Source organism: Protopterus annectens, chromosome 4.part0 (genome assembly GCF_019279795.1).
Source record: "Protopterus annectens isolate FY-2018-M chromosome 4.part0, PAN1.0, whole genome shotgun sequence".
NCBI lineage: Eukaryota > Metazoa > Chordata > Ceratodontiformes > Protopteridae > Protopterus > Protopterus annectens.
In genome coordinates, this window is record NC_056733.1 from 1,663,317,296 (window position 1) to 1,663,330,152 (window position 12,857).

Here is a 12,857-nt window from a genome sequence, read left to right on the forward strand (position 1 = left end):
TGGACTAATAGGGATGTGATGATATTCATCTTTTACATCTAAGATCACTAGGAAACTCAAAAAGGTAATGAGGGGTAACAAGTCGTGAAGTGCCAACATTTTGATATTGGGCACTATCACAAAACTGGCACAAGAAACATCCTTGAATATAACTTCTCCTAAAAGAGGAGGAAGAACAGCTTCCTCGCCCCATGAGCTAGCATACACTGACTGGCAGAGGAGAATAGAAGAGCTTGGTCTGGCACATAAGTATAAATCCCATGAATAGAAGGGAGAGACTCTCTCTGCCAACTGTACCCTTAATACTATCTGAACTCATCTGCCTGAAACAATTTGCAGCCAAAGGGAGAAAAAGTGATTCAGATTTTCTGGAAGAATTAAGGAACTGCCATGGGGGAAGGAGTTAGAGAAGTCTGCCATACAGTCATTCAGTCTTATTAGGCTGTATTTTGTTCTGGGATAGTTCTGCTTTATCTTTGGAACCTCCCTGCCAAAGCTTTTTAAACATCTGTTCACAGACTGATTGCCAAACCTGCAAATGTTGCTTTTTATTGAAGTTAACAAAGGGGTGAGGAATTTTATAGTAAACTTGGAGAAGGAGGGTTGAAAAATCTGAGACATTCTTTGAATCAGATTCCCTTTCTCATCATACTTTCTAATGACCTGTGCAGAAAAAGGTCCAAAAACTAGTTCTCTATCCAGAAGAGAATAGAAAAAGTAATTTTAAGTATCCTCAGGAAGGTTTTTGAATGTAGCCAGGTAAGCTCCAGTGGCAGCAGACCTGGAATAGGCACCAGCTGAGTAATATGCCCATTTGAAATGAAGGGTAGTCACCTGCGACACAGAGACTAAAAAGGCAACCAATGCCAAAATATTTATCACATTCTCACAAGTGGCAACCATAAACTTCATTGGCAGTTGAGAACTCTAAAAACAAATTTCCAGTATACAGTGGGCAATGCCTTTATTAATGGAATGTGTGGACTGTTACCTCCTTCACAGTGTCTAGGTAACATTGCCTAAAACACACACTGGAGCATAAGTTTGACAAAGGCAGCATGCATGATTTCCTCTATGCTAATGTACACCTCTACATGTTGTAGTCATATAAGCATATACTGTACACCAAGCACAAAGCACACTATCTCCATCTGCCCCTGTGCACTTGGTTATAGAATCTATGACCAAATCACTCCATGTTTTCTTGAGAATGGAGAGAATATGGGACAGCCATATGTCTCTGCAGCTTAATTTCAATTTAACCATGTGACTCCATGTAGAACAGTGTAATGTCTTGTAAGTAATAGTAACAAGTCAAGGCACCATGAGAGGAATAAACCTATTATTACCATGGTAGATATTCTTTATGAGGTCCAAAACAAATGATAAAATCGCCACTGATTCTAAAGACAACGAAAAAGCATTCTATAGCTTTGTCAAGAATCTCAATGTCAACGCTCAGATCTGCTCTGAGTTATAGCACAATCGCACAAAATATACAGAACCAACTGAAATTGCCAACATCCTGGCAGATAGGTTCAGTGTTAACTTTACCCCCCCCCCCCACCAAATAAAGGGTCCATCTCTATACCGGAAGAATGCAAAGTTCCTGTAATCACGGCTGCACAGGTAAAAAACACACTCTACAAAGCTAAAAACACAGCATCCATGGGACCTGACAACATCCCAGGCTGCGTTCTACATGAACTACAGAATGAACTGGCACCCCACCTAGGCACCATGTTCAATCATAGCCTCCCCTCAGGCTTTGTGCCCACTGAATGGTGCACAGTGATGGTTATCCCACTCCACAAAGGGGGAGCCACAACTCACCCCGGGAACTACCGCCCCATTAGCCTAATGAGCCTGGTCTGCAAGGCTATGGAATGTATCATCATGGAACTTATAAACAAAGACATTGGTAATCTCCAAACTCTGGACTCCACCCAGTTTGGGTTTGTAAAAGCAGATCATGTCTCCTAAACCTGATTGAATTCTTTGAAGCAGTCAACAAAGCCGTAGATGAAGGTAAGGTGGTTCACACAGCCTATCTAGATCTCACCAATGCTTTTGACACCATCCCCCACTCTGGAATTATAGATAAACTCTCTAAACTAGGTATAAATCCCTATGTCACAAGATGGGTTGCCAACTGGCTTACTGACAGAACCCACACTGTGAAAGTAGCAGACTCCAAATCAGACTTCAGACCAGTGACAAGTGGAATAGCACAGGGTTCAGTCCTGGGTCCTCTCCTGTTTGATATCTACTTTTCTGAAGTACAGGCTAACACAGAAGGACTTTGGCTAACAAAGTTCGCAGATATGACTTTAAACTAGGAGCCATAATTGAAACTCCTAATGATGTGGACATCCTACAAAAGAGCCTCACTGAGACAGATGCCTGGTGTCAAGCCATGGCCTCAAGCTCAATGCCAAAAAGTGCATTGTCATCCCTTTGGTAAAACCTCTGTATCCATGAGCTACCACATAGGTGGTAGTATACTTAACACCGAAAGTGTGATAAGAGACCTTGGGACACAGGTGGACAGTAGTCTCTCCTTTAATAATCACATTGCCACAATAGTCAGGAAATCCTTCTACGTGGCACACCTCATCACAAAAGGTTTCTCTTCCAGGAAAAAAGAGGTCATTATTCCCCTGTACTCATCACTCATTAGACCCATTATAGAGTACAATGCCCCTTTTGGTATGTACCTCACAAGACATCTACAACAACTGGAAAGGCCCGAGAAATACCTCACAAAGAGGATTACCAGCTTCAAACAGATGCCCAACGCAGACCGTCTCAAAAAACTCCAGCTTTACTCTGTCACATATCGCCTACTCAGAGGCGATCTCTGCCTAACATACAAAGCAACGTCAAACTCAGAGCTGTTGGACATGCTCCACTTAAAGAAATCCCAAACCCTCTGAGCTACACGCTCTTGGGGCCTAAACCTTGACACCACAATAAACAGAACATGCTGGAGGGATAGATTCCTATCCCAGAGACCTCCCATACTCTGGAACAAACTACCTATCTATATCAAACAAAGCTCCTCATTAGCACTCTTCAAGAAAAATCTTGAAGATTGGATGGGAAATAGGAAATTCACCCTGGGGATCACCACTGTGGCTCTGCTCGACAGGGGCACAGGAAAATAATTTTCTTGGGTGGCGAATGCCAGGGTACTTTTCTGGCTATGCTTGTAAAGGTCCTAGGGCTGATAGCCTAGTACCTACCTATGAACCTATGAACCTGTGACTGCATCGATTAGAACTTTTTCGTTATACATGAACCTATGCATTTTTTAAAATAGATTCCTTCTACCCAAACGTGTACCCCCTTGCCCTAAACATACCAAAAAGTACTAATGCTTCAGTATAACATGTACTATCATATATTGTTAGCTTGGATTAACTTGCTGCTCAGGTGGTCCTTACCAACTTGGAATAGAACCGTAGTAATGTAAATTATTATTAACCAAGTTTGATTTCCTATAGATGTTAGACACAAATTAACTTTGGAATCTATCATAACTTAGCTTTACATATAGAAAAACATTTTTTAATCAAATCCACTGCGTATATAGGTTCATAGGTTTATAGATGTGTACTAGGCTAATGGCCCGGGAGCCTTTACAAGCCTAGCCCATAGGATTACCCTGACATCGTGCCACCTGACCTTAGTTCCCAGTGCCTCTGTCAAGTAGAGCCACTGGAGTGATCCCGGGGTGAATTTTCTATTTCCCATCCACTCATCAAGATTTCTCTTGAAGAGAGTCAGTAAGGTGCTCTGTTTGACAAGTATGAGAAGTCAATTCCATAGCATGGGCAGTCTCTGAGTTATGAACCTGTCCTTCCACCTTGTTCTGTTGATTGTGGTAATGAGGTTGAGGTCTCTGGAGCATGTGATGTGGAGGGATAGGGATTTCTTTAGATGTAGCATTTCTAACAGAGCTGGGTCAGACATGGCTTTGTAAGTCAAGCAGAGATTGCCTCTAAGTAGGCGATATGAGACAGTGAATAGCTGGAGTTTTTTGAGTCTGTCCATATGGGACAAGTGTTTAAGGCCTAGGATCCTCTTTGAGAGGTACTTTTGCAGCCTCCCCAGTTGTTACAAGTGTATAGTGAGCTACATGCCAAATGAGGCATTGTACTCAATGATTGGCCTAATGAGGGAAGAGTAGAGGGAGACAATGGGCTCTTTCTTCCCTAATGAAAAACCCTTAGTAATGAGATGTGCCACATAGAAGGACTTTCTGACCCCAGTGGCAATGTGGTGGTCAAAAGAGTGGTTGCTGTCAACCTGTGTTCTCAGATCTTTTATAACAACTTCTGTGTTCAGTGGACTACCATCGATGTGGTAATTCAAGGGAACTGGGTTTTTCCCAAAGGGAACAACGACACATATTTTGGTATTGAGCTTAAGGCCATGGTTCTGACACCAGTCGCTGGTCTCGGTGAGGCCTTTCTGTAGAATGTCAACATCACTTGGGGAATTAATAATAGCTCCCAGCTTGCAATTATCTGTGACCTTTGTCAGCCAGAGTCCCTTCGTGTTAGCCTGGACTTTAGAGAAGTAGATACCAAACAGGAGAGTACCCAGGACCAAACTCTGTTGGACTCCACTCGTGACTGGTCAGCAGTCTGATTTGGAATCAGCTATGGGTTCTATCTGTGAGCCAGTTTGCAACCCACCTAATGATATAGGGGTTGATGCCTAGCTTAGTGAATTTTCTATGATTCATGAGTGGGGAATGGTATCAAAGGCTTTGGCCAGATCAAGGTAGGCTGTATGAACCAGCTTGACTTCATCCACAGCTCTGGTGACTGACTCAAAGAAGTCAAACAGGTTGAGCAGGCATGATCTACCTTTCACAAAACCAGACTGTGTTGGATCCTGAGTTTGGAGATTCCCTATATCCTTGTTTATTAGGTCCATGATGATGCGTTCCATAGCTTTGCATATCAGACTCGTCAGGCTAATGGGGCGATAGTTCCCAGGATCTGTAGTTGCTCCTCCTTTTTGAAGTGGGATAACTGTAGCAGTGTGCCATTTGGTAGGGACAAAGCCTGAGGTGAGGCTGTGATTGAACAGGGCACACAGGAGAGGTGCCAGTTCACTCTGTAGTTCATGTAGAACACAGCCGGAGATATTGTCAGGTCCCATAGAAGCTGTATTCTTGGCCTTGTTCAGTGCTGTTTTAACATGTGCAGCAGTAATACTGGGTGCCTGGAAATCTACTGGTATTGTGATTGGTCCTCTGGTGGGAGAGAGAGTGGTAAAGTTGGCACTGAATCTGTCAGCCAGTATATTGGCAATATCTGTTGGCTCAGTATAGGAGGTACCATTGTGCAGTAGCTCAGAGCAAATCTGAGTATTGACATGGGGATTCTTTACATAACTATAGATGGCCTTGTGGTTGTCTTTACTATCTGCTGCAATTCTGTTTTCATAGCTAGCTTTAGAGGATTTGATGAGGGATCTCAACTTTTTGTTGAGGCTGATAAGGGGTTTTTCCAGTCTTTGGACTTCACCTTATTCCACATCAGTTTCCTCCTTCTGTTGTAGAGTTTGTTTATGGCAGGGGACCACCAGATTCGCTTCCTTTTTTTGGAGGAGAGCATCTTGGTTTTATCGGGCATGGCGAAATCCATGCATTTGTGTACATGTTCGTACAGTGCATTGTTGTATGATTCGGCAGGCATGCAACTATTGTCCATTTGCATAGGTGCTGTCAAGTTAGCCACCTCTGTTTTTAGCAGCCCAAAGTTAGCTTTGGAGAGGTTTTTCATGGTGGATACCTTTGTGGGGCGGGTGGGAGGGATATGGATTTCCAAGGTGATTAGCTTGTGCTCGGATCTAACCATGGAGGAGTTGACTATTGGTGTAGAGCAGCGGTCGCCCATGTTAGTAATGACCAGGTCAAGGATGTTGCTACCTCTAGTGGGGGTAAGAATGAGCTGGCAATGGAATTAATGAATTTCAGGAAATGTTGGGCAAGTGTATTGGTACATGAGCAGTTTTCCCAGTTAATGGAGGGGTAGTTGAATTCGCCCAGTATGAGAGTGTTAGGATGGACCCTAAAATTCTCCAGGGTCCTTAGGAACGTGGAGTGTGAGTCTTGGGACGTGATGTGGGATCTACAGCATGCTACGACCTGAATCGGTGTCTTACCCAGTGTTAGCTGCACTTGAAGTATCTTTGATGCATTATGCAGGGTTACCAGTCTGGAGGTTTGCTCATCCTTTATGAATATGGAAACATCACCACCTTTGGAGCTTTGGTCCAAGTTATGGGGCCGAAAGGTGTGGGATGAGTTATAGCCTGATAGTGCAGGGTGCTTTCTGCTGCTTTGAACCAGGTCTCTGTTACAGCACAAATGTCAATGTTCTCCATTTTAAGGAGTGCTTCAGGTGAGTGCATTTTGAGATTTAGACTTCTAGCATTGAGCAGCATGACCATCAGATTGCATTTGTTTGTAGCTGTTATGGTCATAAATTGGTCTTTGGAACACTGCCTAAAAAAGGAACTATAGGGTTGGCAAGGGCCTTGGCCAGTATCCAGAAGCCCAGAGGTGACAGATGCAGGTCATCTCTGGCAAAGCATCGAGGTCTGTCAATCATGTCATCCCAGGCAGACAGATACTGGATCCCCTTAGAATTACACCAGAAACTTAGCCAATTGTTGAAATTGATCATTTTCTGATTGTACTGTTGTATCATTCTGGTTGTGGTAGGAGGCTGCTCAGGGCTAGAGTCATACCCATCTGGGCTATATAATCCGAGAGTTCCTTCATGTCTCTTTTCATGTATTCCAGGGAGGAACATCTCAGGTCATTCACACCCACATGTACGACAGAGTCATATTTGCACCTGCTGTTGAGGGACCTGAGTGCATGTGTTATGTGGTGGATCCTGGCACCTGACAGGCAGCTGACTGTTACTTTCTCCTTATTCAACCTAGTGATTGAGACATCAGTGTGCCTCACTATCGAGTCACCTATGACTAGTGTGTCGGGCATGCTTAGGGGCTTTGGTTGAGTGGCACACTGTTTAGGAGAGTTATGTGTCTCATGATTAGTGTTGTGTTGTGGTGGTCGAGTACATTTCTGCCTTGGAGGTCTCTCCTGTTGGGTAGATTTTTATTGAGAGCCTCCATAAAGGTGGGTGTGTGGTTTGTGTTTTTATATGAAGGCAGTGCTGGTGTGTGTTCTGAAGGGCTATGTGTTCCATGTGGTGTGTTGCAAGTGTTGACGTTCTCCTCTTGACCAGCTATTCCAGTCTTGGCTGGAGAGTGCATGGCTTCCAATTTGGTTATATAAGTGCATCTCTCACAAGTCTGAGTGTTGGGAGGTAAGAGGACAGGGTAGTCAGTGTAAATGAGGCAGTTGCTACATTGTCTCTGGATGCCCAAGTTCACCAGGTTAATAGAAGAAAGCACAGGGAACTGACCTTCAGACATGCCTGGAGGGGTGGGCATTAATAATAAGTACTGGAGGTGTTTCCTTATAGAATGTTTAGTGCTAGTACCACTTTTGTGTGCTACAATAATTGCTATAAGAAGTCTGGTAAAGTGCTAGACTAATAAGCTAGTAAAAGTGCAGGAGAGGAGAGAACTAGCAGATGTAAGGGAAAAATTGAAGAGCAGACTTTTTGGCACCATTCAGAAGCTTACAATCAGTCCTGCGTACAGCAAATCTGTATCTGGACTAGACTAGTTACAGAAAAGGTGGGAAAGAAGCACAAGCATGGGCTTTTAAACCAGAAATTTGAAAGAAATGGAAAAAAATGCCCAATGGTCAATAAACTGCAAATATGTGTGCGTGTGTGTGTATATATATATATATATGGTTTACTATCAAAATGCCGCCATGCAATTGCACGGCTATGAAGTATTCAAACAACATATGTTCGAATACTTTATAGTTCAGCAGGTTATGTGAGCAAATGTTATCATTGCGAATGGACTGTGCATTCGCAATTATAATGTTTGGTCATGTAAGGGGATCGCGGTACAATGCAGTTAGGGAGATACATCCCTTTCCTCACTGTAGTGCAATCTCGGAGTTGGAATATTAAGTTAGGGGGATGTGAGTTTAGGCTAGTTAGTTAGGGAGTTAAGGGAAGGGTGGGAGTGCTGTTAATTGTCGAAAATGTCACGAGCGACATTTTCGACAATTAACAGCTGTTTTCAACATTAGGTACATACGGAAATGTTCATTTCCAATGTTAAAAGTCGAAGTTTCGTACACTTTTTTTTTTTATTTTCAATTTTTTTGATAGTAAACCATATATATATATATATATATATATATATATATATATATATATATATGTGTGTGTGTGTGTGTGTGTATATATATATATATATATATATATATATATATATGTATATATATATATATATATATATATATATATATATATATATATATATATATATATAGGAACATTTCATTCCATACTTCTGTGAAATTCTGATACAAATTTTACAAATGAATGCAATTATTTTTCTAAATTGAGAATAAATCATCACTATATCTGACATTTAAAAAGGACATTCCTTTACACTTCATATTAGTAAACAACATTTTCTTCACAATTCACCAAAACAATATTAATAATCTGGGACCAAAATGGTACTCATAGCAGCACCTGAATCTTGTCTTTAGTAAATATCATCAAATAAATATTTTGCAACATCAGGTTAGTAAGGTGACATAAATAACTAAGTATGACTTGTTGAAATTAGTTGTCAAAGTAATGCACTATCTCAGTTATTCAATACCTCTTTCATGTGGTATTGTTGTATACAAAGAAATTACATCAATGGTAACAAAAATAAAACTGTCCACCAATGGACTGTTGAAGAAATCATATAACCTATTAAAAATGTCATGGTTCCTTGGTATGTGAGTCAGTACTGATCATACCTGTCTTTAGTGCATTGACAAGCATGAACAGGGTGTTGGTTTTGGAAACAGATGCCAAAAGAATCAGCATAAAAGGTGGGCGCATGTCATCGTTATGCATTAGGGATGCCAAATTGATACCTATTTTAGGATGGGCACAGACATGAATTCAAAATGTTCCATTGTAACAGTACCTTTGATAAGTAAATCTTTAAAAACAATATCTAAACAAGAAGAGATGGTAACAACCTCATTTAGAGTAACGCTGTCTGATAAAAGTTCCTTCATATCCACAGTATAATCCCTCTGTTCTCATAACATCAGCCCATCTCCTCTGACATCATTATAGGTTTTAAATACACTGTACTCAGTGTATGTGTACCAACAAGACCTATGTAGAAGAACAATACTGACCGATCCTTGATGACTGTGACTTAAGACCAAGCTGGTATTTTGATACACTGCTGTTAGGTTAGTAGTACTGTCCTAAAATATCAGACTGATAGCATATAAGACATAAAAGTTATGAATAAACATTTTAAAAATACAAATGAAGCTTAATATTGGTGGTACTTCATTACCAGGAATGACCTATTTTTACTAACACAACTCCTGATACAATTAGTATAAACTGGAACACAAAGGTTTATTTTAAATTTATAGTACCAAATTATGAATATTTTCCCACAGTAATACTGGAGAAAGCTTGTTTACATATAATAGAAATGGAGACATTTGCATCATTTAATGATGCAGAAATGTATGGTAGTTGCTAAGTAAATGTGTTTTGCCTGGGGTTTACAAAATATCGCATTTGCAGATTGTATATTTTTATTAATATCTCTCTACATATAAAAGTAATACAAGGTATGTACATAAAATGAAGCAAAAATAATTTTTGAAAATAAAGAAATATATAAAGTTATTGTTTTCTCTCCATCAAGTTAAAATATCCTTCATATTTCATTGTAGGGGAGTTTACCACTTGTAGCCTGTTCATTCAAATAATACATTCTGAGGTCATTGTACCTTGGAAAAAATTCATCATGCATTGCAGATTTTTTTTCTGCAACCTTACACCTTGCTGTGGTATTTTCAAATAGCTGTCTGATATAATGGTCTTGTCCCAACACTTTAACAAATGACATGAGTGATGGACCCTTAGCAAAAAGCCTACAACAGAGTACCAATCACTGAAAAGGGGATTGCCCTAGATTGTCTTGACCTGTGCCTCTTGCATAAAGAGGAACTTTGATATTTCCATAAAGTGCAAGATGATTGTTTCTTAATGTTATTTTAAATACCCTTTTTTAGCAAAGTGTTTCTATCTAATGCCAACTACAAATAGAAATCCTCGGGGACACGTTTCCTTTAAGTCTTCAGTGAGTGTTGTTTTTCTTTTCGGCTTTTCCAGGTTAGGGGTCGCCACACCAGAACTCCGGTCCGCTAATGACTGGCAGTCGATTTTTATGGTGCCGAGTTGCCAGCTCAACGCCCAACCTTCAGCGAAGGCACGCCCATTCATGCATGTCTTTCGGAGGCCACTCGACCGCGGGGAGGACATACAGACTCCACACAGAAGGCTCTCCAGCCGAGAATCGAACAGGAGAACCTCTTGCTGTGAAGTCTTCAGTGAGTACATTTGATTAAAGGTTACATGCTAGCATATGCCTTCCAAAATTTTTATAGCAATGTAAAGCAGCAATTGCAACAAATTCAGTTTAGCATTTTAAAAAGATGTGGGAAAGAATCATGGCATTATAAAATAGAGGGTACCCTAAAGAATTGTTTAAAAAATCTGAACACTGTGCATGAAACCATTTCACTTCCTTGCAGTTTAAAATGGATTTGATTAAGTAGAGGTTTAAAGCCAAAAAAAATTGCTAGAACTGCCATGTCAATCCTTCATAGCCTTCCAGTGGAAGAAAAGTATTGGCCGGTGCTAGGAATGTATAAGAAACCTAGGCATTTTGCATCACTTCAAATACTCAGTAAGATCTCATGCTAAGATTTACTGCAAAAATGAGTCTCCTAGAGATATTATGTACATAATGTCAAATATGTGTAAACAGTTATCTGTCGCAATAAAACTCAAGGAAGAAGAGTACAAACATTGTTAAAAGTATATCGCTTAAGACGCATGCTATGTATAAAAATGGTGATTTGAATTATGTGCTCCCTTTGACTTGATGGAATAAAAGAGTTTGCTCATCTAAAAGATAAAACCATAAGTTTGACAAACACCATACTCAGGCCTCCTACCTATTGACCACGTGGCCAGCTGCCATCATACTACTAATGTCTTCCTTCTGTGTCCAAAAAATCATACTGAGCATAAAATGGTTTAATTTTAGTGTTTTCCCTGCTAGCAACTGTGTTTTTATTTTATTCTTCTACAGTCTTGATACCTTTTGTGAGCTGATTATCTGGCCAGCACTCAACCCCACAATCACCATTAATTAAAAAGTTTTACTCAGTCACATCTTTCTTTCTATTTTTTTTCCTGTTTTAACTCTTGTTCTAGAAACCAGTCAAGTGCCTTGTCATGCCTATGATTACAAAGTAATCTTCTTCCATCCACATTACATCTCTCTCTCTCTCTTTCTCTCTCTCTCTGTACATTACAGCTAACCTGGATTCTCAACGTATAAACTGTTCTTTGTCTTTTTCTATCAGGCATAAGTTATTCATAGATAACACATTTAACAAGCAAAACTCAGAGCACAAACACTGAAAAGTATGTTTTATTATGGAACTAACTGTTCTCTTCCACATTTAAGTTATAATAACCTAGTTGTTTTGCTACTTTAGAAACACAGTGAGTTAACTTAAACATAGCATATTACTTATTTCATGTTGCATGTATTCAGAAGTAGTAACAAACACAGCATGCTGTGTCCAGACCCTCTTCTAGTACATATTAACACAGGTTTCATACCATTCAGCTTACCATTCATTTCTTCTTTATTTGTCCTATTTCATCTGCTTTACTACCCTTCCCAGTATTAGTGTCTTTGCCAATCCTCACTCACTGCACAGATTCAACTTTTTCATTCATTCTCATACTCTGATTTCTATGGTATCATATTTTGCCAATTTCAAATTCGCTTTCCACCTCCTTAGTACCTAGTTACATATCTTAACCATTGGTCCACATAGTATTTCCTCACATCTCAAAACCTATGTTCTGTTTTAATATTATTTTTAATGACCCACTTTCATAATGTTTAGAAATAATCCCTCTAGCTCTCTCATAATACCATCTACATATGCTAAACTAACAAAGTACATCAAGTCTGAACCAGATCCGAGATGCAGTTAACATCACCAGAGATCCATCTGTCTGATATCATTGGTAGTTATGAATTAAGCATATGTACATGTACCACCTCAGGCACGTGTCTATATTACCCGATCGAATGTTTAGGTTAGCGAATATCTAAACATCGACCTGCTAACATGGAAAAATGAAAGCAGCGAACAGCCAATTTAATGCAGGGAATGAATTCCCTCAACCACAAAAACAAAAAAAAAAAAAAAAAAAATTAAACCAAAATGAAGTGGAGGGCTGTGCCCCCCACACCTGCCTAACTAAATATACCAACTCCAAGATCATTCTACAGTGGGGAAAGGGGCAAAATCTGCATAATGTCCAAGGGAATTCTTTCCCTGCGTTAAATCGGCCGTTCACAGTTTTTCACTTTCGCTATTACCAGATCGACGTTTAGGTATTCGCTAACCTAAATGTTCGATCAGGTAATATGAACCCTCAGGCACACATTTGAAATACTTCTTTTCTTCAGCACTATTTCCTAACTAGATTATCTACTAGTCTCTTCCTCATATATAGCATTTATAGAATTCTGAATGAGTTGTACAAATATTGTCCTGTAAGTTTAGATTCAAGTAGTTTCACAAATCTGGGTTAATCATACCT